Genomic DNA, 13606 nt, shown 5'->3' with positions numbered 1-13606 from the left:
TGATAGGACTAGTGTCTCAGTTTTTGAGACTTCTTTTTTTCTGTTCAGTTTATAATACTGAGTTTTCTTTCTTACTAGCATACTATAAGCTTGAGATATATATGTTATTGAAATATAGTTGATTTGCAATATTTTGTGAGTGACATTTTTATTTTAACATAAATTTATGATAATGAAGTAGCAGTAATCACATGGATTTCTTCCCTCTTAAGAAATAGGAAAATTCTGAGACTTGCGAAATTTTGCAACATTTAGCAGTTTGTCATAGGACACTCCAGAATGTTATTTGGAGTATAAAACAGAGTAACCTGTTCCTCTGACTTCTTAGCAGTGGTGTCCCAGTTTCCGGGAACATTTGTCTAACAATCTATTATAATGATTTACAATGAACAATTGGTAACTTACTAATATCACATACTCAGGGATATTTGGATTTAAAACTAAGACTCTGAAGTGAGAGGAAATGTTTACCTTAAAGCGATGCATTTCAAGTGATAACATTTGTATTAGAGTTTCCCAGAGAAACAAAACCAATAAAAGACACACACACAGACATATATATATATATATTTATTTATTTATTTATTTTGTTTTCCCTTTCCAACATACATTTTATTTTTTTAATTATTTTTTAACATCTTTATTGGAGTATAATTGCTTTACAATGGTGTGTTAGTTTCTGCTTTATAACAAAGTGAATCAGTTATATACCTACACATGTCCCCATATCTCTTCCCTCTTGTGTCTCCCTCCCTCCCACCCGCCCTATCCCACCCCTCTAGGTGGTCACAAAGCACCGAGCTGATCTCCCTGTGCTATGCGGCTGCTTCCCACTAGCTATCTGTTTTACGTTTGGTAGTGTATATATGTCCATGCCACTCTCTCACTTTGTCACAGCTTACCCTTCCCCCTCCCCATATACTCCAGTCCATTCTCTAGTAAGTCTGTGTCTTTATTCCTGTCTTACCCCTAGGTTCTTCATGACATTTTTTTTTTTAGATTCCATATATATGTGTTAGCATACGGTGTTTGTTTTTCTCCTTCTGACTTACTTCAGTCTGTATGACAGTCTCTAGGTCCATCTATCTCACTACAAATAACTCAGTTTTGTTCCTTTTTATGGCTGAGTAATATTCCATTGTATATATGTGCCACATCTTCTTTATCCATTCATCTGTTGATGGACACTTAGGTTGCTTCCATGTCCTGGCTATTGTAAATAGAGCTGCAATGAACATTTTGGTACATGAGTCTTTTTGAATTATGGTTTTCTCAGGGTATATGCCCAGTAGTGGGATTGCTGGGTCGTATGGTAATTCTATTTTAAGGTATTGGAGGAACGTCCATACTATTCTCCATAGTGGCTGTACCTATTTACATTCCCACCAACAGTGCAAGAGGGTTCCCTTTGCTTTACACCCTCTCCAGCATTTATTGTTTGTAGATTTTTTGATGATGGCTATTCTGACCAGTGTGAGATGATATCTCATTGTAGTTTTGATTTGCATTTCTCTAATGATTAGTGATGTTGAGCATCCTTTCATGTGTTTGTTGGTATTCTGTATATCTTCTTTGGAGAAATGTCTATTTAGGTCTTCTGCCCATTTTTGGATCAGGTTGTTTGTTTTTTAATATTGAGCTGCATGAGCTGCTTGTATATTTTGGAGATTAATCCTTTGTCAGGTACTTCATTTGCAAATATTTTCTCCCATTCTGAGGGTTGTCTTTTGGTCTTGTTTATGGTTTTCTTTGCTGAGCAAAAGTTTTTAAGTTTCACTGGAGCCCATTTGTTTATTTTTGTTTTTATTTCCATTTCTCTTGGAGGTGGGCCAAAAAGGAACTTGCTGTGATTTATGCCACAGAGTGTTCTGCCTATGTTTTCCTCTAAGAGTTTGATGGTGTCTGGCCTTACATTTAGGTATTTAATCCATGTTGAGTTTATTTTTGTGTATGGTGTTAGGCAGTGTTCTAATTTCATTCTTCTACATGTAGCTGTCCAGTTTTCCCAGCACCACTGATTGAAGAGGCTCTCTTTTCTCCACTGTACATTCTTGCCTCCTTTATCAAAGATAAGGTGACCATATGTGTGTGGGTTTATCATCTGGGCTTTCTATCCTGTTCCATTGATCGATATTTCTGTTTCTGTGCCAGTACCATACTGTCTTGGTTACTGTAGCTTTGTAGTATAGTCTGAAGTCCAGAAGCCTGATTCCTCCAGCTCCATTTTTCTTTCTCAAGATTGCTTTGGCTATTCGGGGTCTTTTGTGTTTCCATACAAATTGTGAAACTTTTGGTTCTAGTTCTGTGAAAAATGCCAGTGATAGTTTCATAGGGATTGCATTGAATCTGTAGATTGCTTTGGGTAGTAGAGTCATTTTCACAATGTTGATTCTTCCAATCCAAGAACATGGTATGTCTCTCCATCTGTTTGTATCATCTTTAATTTCTTTCATCAGTGTCTTATAATTTTCTGCATACAGGTCTTTTGTCTCCTTAGGTAGGTTTATTCCTAGGTATTTTATTCTTTTTGTTTCAGTGGTAAATGGGGTATTTTCTTAATTTCTCTTTCAGATTTTTCATCATTAGTGTATAGGAATGCAAGATTTTTCTGTGCATTAATTTTTTATCCTGCTACTTTACCAAATTCATTGATTAGCTCTAGTAGTTTTCTGGTAGCATCTTTAGGATTCTCTATGTATAGTATCATGTCATCTGCAAACAGTGACAGCTTTACTTCTTCTTTTCCAGTTTGGATTCCTTTTATTTCTTTTTCTTCTCTGATTGCTGTGGCTAAAACTTCCAAAACTATGTTGAATAATTGTGCTGAGAGTGAACAAACTTGTCTTGTTCCTGATTTTAGTGGAAATGCTTTCAGTTTTTCACCATTGAGGACGATTTTGGCTGTGGCTTTGTCATATACGGCCTTTATTATGTTGAGGAAAGTTCCCTCTATGCCTACTTTCTGCAGGGTTTTTATCATAAATGGGTGTTGAATTTTGTCAAAAGCTTTCTCTGCATCTATTGCGATGATCATATGGTTTTTCTCCTTCAATTTGTTAATATTGTGTATCACGTTGATTGACTTGTGTATATTGAAGAATCCTTGCATTCCTGGGATTAACCCCACTTTATCATAGTGTATGATCCTTTTAATGAGCTGTTGGATTCTGTTTGCTACTATTTTGTTGAGGATTTTTGCATCTATGTTCATCAGGGATATTGGCCTGTAGTTTTCTTCCTTTGTGACATCTTTGTCTGGTTTTGGTATCAGGGTGATGCTGGCCTCGTAGAATAAGTTTGTGAGTGTTCCTCCCTCTGCTGTATTTTGGAAGAGTTTGAGAAGGATAGGTGTTAGCTGTTCTCTAAATGTTTGATAGAATTCTCCTGTGAAGGCATCTGGTCCTGGGCTTTTGTTTGTTGGAAGATTTTTATTCACAGTTTCAATTTCAGTGCTTGTGATTGGTCTGTTCATATTTTCTATTTCTTCCTGGTTCAGTCTTGGAAGGTCATACATTGCTAAGAATTAGTCCATTTCTTCCAGGTTTTCCATTTTATTGACATATAGTTGCTTGTAGTAATCTCCCATGATCCTTGGTATTTCTGCAGTTTCAGTTGTTACTTCTCCTTTTTCATTTCTAATTCTATTGATTTGAGTCTTCTCCCTTTTTTTCTTGATAAGTCTAGCTAATAGTTAATCAATTTTGTTTATCTTCTGAAAGAATAAGCTTTTAGTTTTATTGATCTTTGCTATGTAATGATAGCAAAGATCAATAAAACCAAGCAACTTCATTTCTTTTTCTTTTATTTCCAATCTGATCTTTATGATTTCTTTCCTTCTGCTAACTTTGGAGTTTTTTTGTTCTTCTTTCTCTAATTGCTTTAGGTGTAGGGTTAGGTTGTTTATTTGAGATGTGTCTTCTTTCTTAAGGTATGATTGTATTGTTATAAACTTCCATCTTAGAACTGTGTTTGCTGCATCCCATAGGTTTTGGGTCGTGTTTTCATTGTCATTTGTTCCTACGTATTTTTTGATTTCCTCTTTGATTTCTTCAGTGATCTCTTGGTTATTAAGTAGTGTGTTGTTTTAGCCTCCATGTGTTTGTATTTGTTACAGATATTTTCCTGTAATTGATATCTAGTCTCATAGCATTGTGGTCAGAAAAGATACTTGATACGATTTTAGTTTTCTTAAATTTACCAAGGCTTGATTTCTGACCAAAGATATGATCTATCCTAGAGAATATTCCATGAGCACTTGAGAAGAATGTGTATACTGTTGTTTTTGGATGGAATGTCCTATAAATATCAGTGAAGTCCATCTTGTTTAATGTATCATTTAAAGCTTGTGTTTCCTTATTTATTTTCATTTTGGATGATCTTTCCATTGGTGAAAGTGGGGTGTTAAAGTCCCCTACTATGATTGTGTTACTGTCAATTTCCCATTTTATGGCTATTCGTATTTGCCTTATGTGTTGAGGTGCTCCTATGTTGGGTGCATAAATATTTACAATTGTTATATCTTCTTGTTGGATTGATCCCTTGATCATTATGTAGTGTCCCTCTTTGTCTCTTCTAATAGTCTTTGTTTTAAAGTCTGTTTTGTCTGATATGGGAATTGCTACTCCAGCTTTCTTTTGATTTCCATTTGCATGGAATATATTTTCCCATCCCCTCACTTTCAGTCTGTATGTGTCCCTAGGTCTGAAGTGGGTCTCTTGTCGACGGCATATATACAGGTCTTGTTTTTGATACATATATATTTATATATGCATATAGAGATTTATTATACAAAGTTGGTTCACATGATTATGGAGGCTGAGAAATCCAGACCCAGGAGAACCTATGGTGTCCACTTCAAGGGCAGGAGAAAACTCATGTTTCACCTCAAGGGTACCTATATAAAGATAAAGGAAAAAACCCAAATTCTTAATCCAAACTTTTATTCTTATTTAGGCATTCAGTAGATTGAATGAGCCCCACCCAGGTTGGGAAGGGCAATCTGCTTAACTCAATGTGTGATTCAGATACTAATCTCGTCCCAGAAAACCCTCACAGACACACCCAGAAATAATAATTAATCAAATATTTTGGTGTCCTATAGCCCAGTGAACTTGACACATAAAATTATTCATTCACAATATTTTAAGTCAAAGTATTACCAGTTATCATTTTTATGCATATAGTATGTGCCAGCTTTCAATCCTCACCTCAACCTTGTAAAGCAAATATGTTGATCCTCATTTCACTTAAAAAATAAAGGAAAACACAAAAACACTGCACCTCAGAGAGGCTAACTAGCTTGTCCTGTGTGATAGAGCTGGTAAATAAGCCAACATGATCCAGTCCGTGTATTTGTTAACCTAAAATAATAAAGTAGCCAGGTATTTTTTACCAGCAAAATGAGTTTATTCTGGAGAAGCAAAAAATTGCAATTCAGGACATGCAGCTATGGTGAACCACATGCAAGTCTGGTAGAGCAAAGGAGAGGAAACTCTTTTATAGAGGAGAAGGGGAAATTGGGAAGGCTCTTATAAACAAGTCCATTGGAGAAAACTGGTAATTTTAAGAATAGTGGCTTTTCATTGGCTGAGTTGTGACAGTCTCTCATTGGGTGGGCTGTTTCCAGCCAAGGAGAAAAATCATTCTTCCTCCTGCTGGCGGTAGTGAAGTAATGTCACTTTCTGCTGGAGGTACAGGGGCATCTCTTCCTGTGGGGGGTCTGTATTAATGTCCAGTGGTCTGTGCAAGAAAGCTCCCCCTTCTGGCCTCCCAGCTCCATTTTAGTGAGGTTTTTCTTTATCAATTTTCACACACTACACTCAGTCTGATTGAGCACATTAATGGAGAAGGAGAACCTAAGGAGTAATGATAGCTCCAGGTGCCACTCATTCTACATACACACAGGTTTACAGAAAGTAAGCCAGGATTCCCCCAGCTTTTCTAAGGCTCTAATGTTTCCTTCCTATTTGGGGTGGAAGTTTAACTGATTATTAAGCAGAGGGTAGAGGTGTTTCCTGAACCTTGACTCCTACTGAGAAAGGAAGTTTCTATCAGTGACTCAGAAAATCTTCAGGTCCAGTTCTCCTTGGACATAATTAACACCTTTTCATTGCTCTCAGTAGGGACATCTCTGTAGGGACATCTCAGGAAGGAAGGAAACAGGGTGGCCTACATTCAGACAGAGGGGGACCCTTTTATAGAACACCCATTTTTTTAGTAAGTACCATACTAGGAACTCTTAGTCAAATATATTTCACAGAAAGCAAAACCGTTTTTTCCTTGATCAGTGTTTGCTGTCTAGCCACTGTTTTGGGCATAAGATAGATGGAAAACAAAATATTGATAATTCAGTTTGATAAAATATTATTGTTCAAGGAACTTTTATGACCTTAGCCAGACCACAGAGGGTATTAGAGGAAAACTGTCCTAAACTTGAGCACTTTGGTGGTCTTCAGTTCCCCAGATGGAAGCTGCCAACTCTGGGAACAAACGTATCTTTGCCTTGTTTCTTGGATAATAGTTTTTAAACCAATTTCCAGCAATTTCTCAAGACACTCTTTGTAGCTGTCAGAATGACTACCTTCACCCTTGTCCTGGAGATGCACAATCACATGATTATAAGTTCTTTTATTTCACTCACAGAAAGGTGAGGTGAGAAAGGAATGTAGTGTACCTGTGTCTTTGTCTATGTAGCCTGCAGTTTGTGTCGCTTGGCTGTCTTAGAGAATGTGTTTTTAAATAGGAGCAGGAACTACAAATGTCATCTCACCCATTTTTAACAGAGGGTCATGGGGATTATACAGCTATGAGGGCCTCTAGCATAAAATACCCCCTTCAGTACCACTGTGACTCAGAACCTCAGACTGCCACAGTTTGAACACTGAGTCACATTTAGTATGTTTCTCCCTGACAGATTTAATGTCTATTAGGAGCTGGGGAAAAGAGCATCGACAAGCCTCCAGATTAACTGTGTTCTAAGGGAAGTGAGTGATAAAAAACCTCAGCAGAGAAGTGTTTAGCAGGTTGAAACACACAAATTTGTCAGCAGACTTTACTCTCCGTGTACATGAAAGTAGGCAAGGCTTTTTAATGCCATCTTGAATTATGCACTCTGCAATATAGACATATCAACCATTCCTTGTTTGTTAGCCGATAATTTGGAAGATGAGGATGGATTATACTTCCATGTCTATCTGCTTCTGATTCAGTAGTTAGGGTGACGTATTGTCAGGTATCACATTAAAACAGGCGCTTTAAGAGTAAGTGCAAACCATTTTCCTTTATGCCCGTTGAGATATAACTGGTTCTGTTGATAACACTCTGGATTGTGTTGATGTTTTTTCCATCCACTGAAAACCTTTAACGTACTTTCTTTTTCCTTTTCGTTTTCCTATCCTAACTATTCAATATAGAGTTTTGAAATATTTTCTAAGGGAAATCTATATTATTTACAATTTTCTTATGTGTGTCTAAGTTGTAATCTTGAATTAAGTTTCAACATCAGTCATCCAAAATGGCAACCTAAACATTTCCTGCATTACCTAAAGTCATCCTCACAAAAGTTCTAAATATTAACTGATATTATCCTTATTTTACACATGATGAAATTGACCTTCACGGGGTTAAATAATTTATACAAAGAACCACAGTTAAGAAATGGCCTCCATGGAATGCAAACCCACTGGTGTCTGACTCTGGAACCTATACACTATGCACCATAATATACTTGTCAGCGGCAAAGGACAGACTCTTAGCAGCTAACTCTGATTGTATTTCCTGACACCAACTGTCTGTTTCTTCAGTATTACAAACATCTGAGACTTATCTCCTCTTCTTGATTATAAGCTTCTTATGTGCAAGAACCATAGCACATGATTCTTGTATCGCCTCCTTAAACACGAGTTAAGCTCTCAAATACTTGACATCTAGCCAGGCCTATGATTGATTTGAGCCTTCAGTCCCATCAAAGACAAACTACAGCTGTATTGTTTCTTCTCATTTTAAAATTGGCCTTCCAGAGATAAAAGATTTAGAGTTGTTTTTCTGATCAACTGGCAATGATGGGAATCATTATCTCTATAATAAGTTTATTCTGAAGGAACTGCCACTGTTAGAAGCAGAAAATGTAATTATATGGCCACTGGTTGGTGCTGGTAATTTACATCACTTGTGGTGATTTGATAAGCAAAAAAATATTCCTCCCCACTGACATCTCTGTATTTTATCCATCCTCACTGCACCTGCAGAGAGCATTGGATAGTTCGAAAACCTGGATCTGCTATTTCCACATGCAAAGCCTAGTTTATTATATTGTCTCTGGTAAAGGAAGACTCTTAAAACATCTCTTTATCATTAGTGGCCAGACGGAACAAAGGAGCATCATTTATTCTCTCTGGTCACCCCTTTCTCCCTCCCAACAATGTGAGCTGAAAAAAAATTCATATCATGCTGTTTCATCTACACGATGGGCAAAATAAGAATGATTTGGAGCCAGATGTAAACGTCAAACTCTGGTCTGTCCCAGTAGCAACAACTTGTGTCTAGAAAGAGGTCTTTAAGATTAACTACACACTCTCCTTCTGCACACACACACACAAACACACATCCGTGAATTCCTTTTATTCCGAATCATGAGATCTGCCTGTATGCTGGAAGCAATCCAAACAGAAAGGGATGAAGTGTCCTCAGCTTTCTCTGACTTGTTGCCCTCAGGGGCCCTCCTTTTTATTTGCCCCTGAGCTCTAAAGAAAACAGAATCTTGAGCCAGTTTCTTCAGTTGTAAAAGGGATTGATAAGGCCCACTCTACTTTCCCACTAAGCGCTAAATAGATCATACTGTTGACATAAATGTTGTTTATGCTACACCTGGTCAGTAAGAGAAACTGACTTATGGAAAATAGTGCTTCTTTGTTTTTTTTTTTAGTCCACTAAGACAGGTCTTTCTCAAAAGGAACTACCCGGCTTTGGCCCTACACCCACCCTGCGGAAACAAAATAACAAAATCTTCTGCTTTGCTTTGGCACCTCATTAAATAACATGGAATCTGAACATACTTTTCTTATTTGCTGGTTTGCCTTATTTTCCAGGGTCCTACACAATACCTGAAAATATTGTTTTAAATCTGTTGGTGGTTCAGTCGGTCATTTCCCGCAGTGCTCCATCTCCCCCAACACATAACAATTTGAATTTCAACAGAGGCTTTCAAAGAGACCATAGACCCCCCAATCTTACCAATAAACAGCTGCTGATTTTATCTGTGTCTGTAATGAGATTTCTTTCTAAAAATAACTCAGGTTGTCTGGTACAGATTCCCCTGTGCCCCATTAACCTGGGGTATTAGAACAAGTACTGGTAGGATAGATCATGGTGGGTTGAGACAGTGAGCTTCTGAATCTGACAAGTCCAGTCTTAAACTCTAGCACCCACAATAAATAGCCACCTGGCCTTAGGAAGTCACTTTACCCTCTGAAACTCGGGCTCTTTACCACCGCAGCCCAAGAAACATAGAAATGGTTATAATTTCCACTTTACAAGGTTGTAATGAGGATTGAATTAGTCACTCCTCCGAGTTCCTGGAACAGTAAGGCCTTTCAAATTGTAGTTATCGTCATGCCATCACAGCTCTTATCAGGGATGGTAATATTGACCTAAAATGATTAAAATATTTGTTCGTCCAGGTTACCCAGGTAGGCCCCCATTTAGCTAGCCTCTCTGTGACCATACCACACTTTTATTTCTCCCAGGATGCTGAGCTCAAATGGACCTGAAGGCCAGCCTCTGCCCTGGGGAGGGCTGCCTTCTTCAATCCGTCAGGCAGAGCACAATGGATTGCTAGTTGAATTAGATTAGAACATGGATCAAGAAGCCCGGATCTGATTGCTAGCTCAGAATCCCTGTAGCAGCAAATGCAGTTGCTTGGCTTGCTGACCTCTGGATATGCAGGGCCTATCTTGTTTTCTTTCAAAGAGAAGTCATTCGTAATTGATAAGAACTGAGAATATCTCTGTCATCCGCCACCCTAACTTAATGAAATATCTTCTTAACTAGAACAGTGGTGTGGAAATAGCTATTGATTTCACCTTTCATTTAGGGTCAAACTAATTTCCTATGGACAGGAGGTAGGTTGGGGCTGGGGGATCACACGGACAAAATGAGAGGTACTGCCAAGCATTAAGTACTGTGGTCCATCATAGGCTCCATTAGTCAAAGCAGCTGGACAGTGACGTAAGTACTCAAACCAAGGAAACAGACTCTATAAAACCTCTGCAGAGGGGAAACTGGGCAGCTCCCAAGGCCTGTGGTTCATTGCTGGAACCCACCGCCTTCCATCCTCTGAAAAAATTAATGTGTATGGTTATGCATAAAAAAGGAGTGGTAGAGTTTATTTCCTGTTGTTGGAGCTTCGTTTTAAAAACTGTCTAACAGACCTGAAGAAAAGCAGTGTGTTAATTCTCACATGGCCTTTACCCAGGCAACCTGGGATAGGAAGCCTCCAAGGCCCTTAAGGCCCTCTAAGCTGTGCTGGAGGATTCTCTGAGTAGTATCATCAGCAGAGTTTTGCTGGATGTTCCTGAAAACTTAATTTGGAGAATTAAAAAAATGCTTTATTTTCAGCCTTCTTGAGGGCTTTATTAGTTTCCTAGAGCTGCCTTAATAAAGTGTCACAAATTGGGTGGCTCAACACAGCATAAATTTATTCTCCCACAATTGTGGATGCTAGAACTCTGAAATCAAGGTGTAAGCAAGATTGAATCCCTTTAAGAAAGAATTGTTTCATGTCCCTCTCCTAACTTCTGGTGACAACAGGAAAACTTTGGCATTCTTTGGCTTATAAATGCAGTATTAGAATACTAACCTCTAACCTCTACTTCCATCTTCACATGGTGTTCTCCCTGTGTCTCTGCATCCTCTTCCCTCCGTGTGTGTCTGTCTCTGCATCCAAGTTTCCCCTTCTTATAAGAACACCAATCATATTAGAGTAGCCTCATCTTAATATGATTCTGTAAAAACCCTATTTCCAAATAAGTTCACATTGAGATACTGTGATTAGGACTTCAGCGTATCTTGACTGGGACACACAATTCAACATGTAACAAGGAGTCATTATGTACTCGGTACACTGAACATGCTCATTAGGATTTCTTAAGACCAAATAAGGGCAAGAAAATGTTCCCGTAAACAATACTAGGATGTAACCGAAATTATAATTTAGGGGACAATAATGGGCAGCAGGATGTGGTATCAACTCAAAGAATCAATTCTAACAGATCATCTGACTGTAACAGACCCTCAAGGTGAGGTTGATTGGAAATATTGCAAATACAGACTTATCATAGCTACCCCAGCATTTCTTGAGAGGAGAACAGTCAGTGGACATCTGTGTTTCCTCCAATCTATCTAACTCTAACATATTCCATGTGACTGGAGTGACAGACAACTGATGAGCTTCATAACAGGCTTTTTGTTTTTTTACAGTGACATAGAGTAAACTGGAATATTGCTGTTATTTTTCAAAAAGTTGATAACTACTCTTTTTTTGTGTGAATTCTCCCTTCATCTGTCAAATCTCCTAAAACTTTATCTCTCTGAGATTGTCAGGGTTCATTTATTTGTAGCATACACAAGCCCACTTGTTCTTCGAGCAGGGACATATTCTTTGTCTTCATCAGCTCTTAATTTATTCATGTCAAAGGACAGGACTGTGGGCCTCACCCACCAGGCACTCAGGAGAACTCCTCAGCTACCTGAACGCAGGGAGATGACATCGTGGAGAAGGAGGAGGGCCTTTTAAGGCCCAGGGGAAGGAGTGCCAACCCCATGGAGCTTCCCTCTTCCTGTTGCCAGCCAAGTAATTGTTTCCTCGAGTCACGCTTCATATTTTTTGCTTGCATCTTTTTTGACAATAATTTCCTTTTGCCTTAAGTGCATAATTATTTCTAATTCTTTTCACAAAATTGAGATCTTTCAAAGCAGGAATCATATGTTATATTTTTTCTGTCTACAGTCTGGATTCTAGTCCAGTGCCAGACATTGTTTGTTTGTTTGTTTGTTTTTGGTAAGTACATGGGCTGAAGTGAATGGCATTGGAATATTTTTTAAGTAACAGAAATAATGCATGCCATTGTAGGAAATTCTGAAAACATGGAAATCTAGGGATGATAAAAAACAAAACAATAGGTCCACCATAAAGCAACCTGCTTTAATTTTTGCTATTTTTGAAATTCATTTGAAATAAACGTGGTTGGCTATCAAGTTCTATCTATGATTTACTACTTTTTATAATGTTAGTATTATATAAACACTTCATCCATGGAATTACAAACACAAAATGTAACTAATTTAACAGTTGCTGTATTATACACTATACAGATACAAAAACAATTACCTATTGTTTCCAATATTATATTAATATAAATAAATACCTAAATATAATAAGAATATAATAAATATGTGAATATATATTAAATAAATTTTAATATAAATATATTAATAAATATTCAATATGACTAAATATCTAAATAAATTGAATTTATGCAATATAAATAAATACAGTATTATGGTGAACACCTTTGTGTATAACGTTCTAAAGTTGATTTTAAAAATTCTTGAGAATGTACTTCCATAAATAAAATTACTGAGTTGAGGGTTACTTTATAACACATAATTGTTTTACTAAACATGAATAGCTACTTATTTCTCCAAACACAGAATAAGAGTTTTTATCATCAGGGTTGAGTGTATGTATAGTATTTGAATATATATATGTATATAAACAATCTTTGTAACTAAATAGTTAAAAATTAGAGGACATAAAAAAGAAAAAAAATAGCACTGTGATCAAGTCTGCTGCATACAGTTTTGGGCAAACTGGGCACTACGAAGGTTTGCTGAAGGGATGAGTGGGTGTTGAAGTCCAGCCACTGTTCCATCAGCCAAGCTGAACATCTGAAACTGTAACTGTGCAAGAACTTTCTTTAACTAGTAAAAGATATCATCTGTTCAACAAGCTGTGTACTCATCTGGAGAGAATGCCTTTCTCTGATAAACACGAAGCCTGCCTACAGGCCAGCTTTGGGCCCTACTGGATTCTTCAGGCCAAGACAAAGGGAGTGCATCCTTTGTCCTTTTTCTCTCTGAAGATGTTGCTTTCTTGAAGAAGCAGGTAACATCCTGTGGAGCTAAGATATAGCGAGACATAGGGAACGGCATGACCTCTCTGAGATCTGTCAAAGATAAATGCAGTCAGACGTTAGTGAAAGCAGTGAAAACAGATTTGATGCAGTAACTACCGACAATAGGGGGAAGGGCTGGACTACGCTCTGTGGACGGGTGTTCTAGAGGGAGAATGAGGGAGTAGGGAGGGGGAGTTATGGGGGCTTGAGTCAGGGAAGTAAAAAACTACAAAAAGTGTAAAGGGGGTTCAGTCCACGTGAAACACATCTGAGTTTGCCAGCCGGCACTTATCAAAGTTAGGCTCCTACCTTCCCATGGAGATTAGGGGACAGTGCCCTTATCTTCTGATGCTGGATGAGCAAAGAGTAAATTACTGATACTTCGGCAGTCTTCAGTTTTCTTGGGCATACACTTCATGGGGGCTAGGGTCATC

Source organism: Delphinus delphis, chromosome 16, assembly GCF_949987515.2.
Source record: "Delphinus delphis chromosome 16, mDelDel1.2, whole genome shotgun sequence".
NCBI lineage: Eukaryota > Metazoa > Chordata > Mammalia > Artiodactyla > Delphinidae > Delphinus > Delphinus delphis.
Note: the sequence above shows the minus strand (reverse complement) of the source record.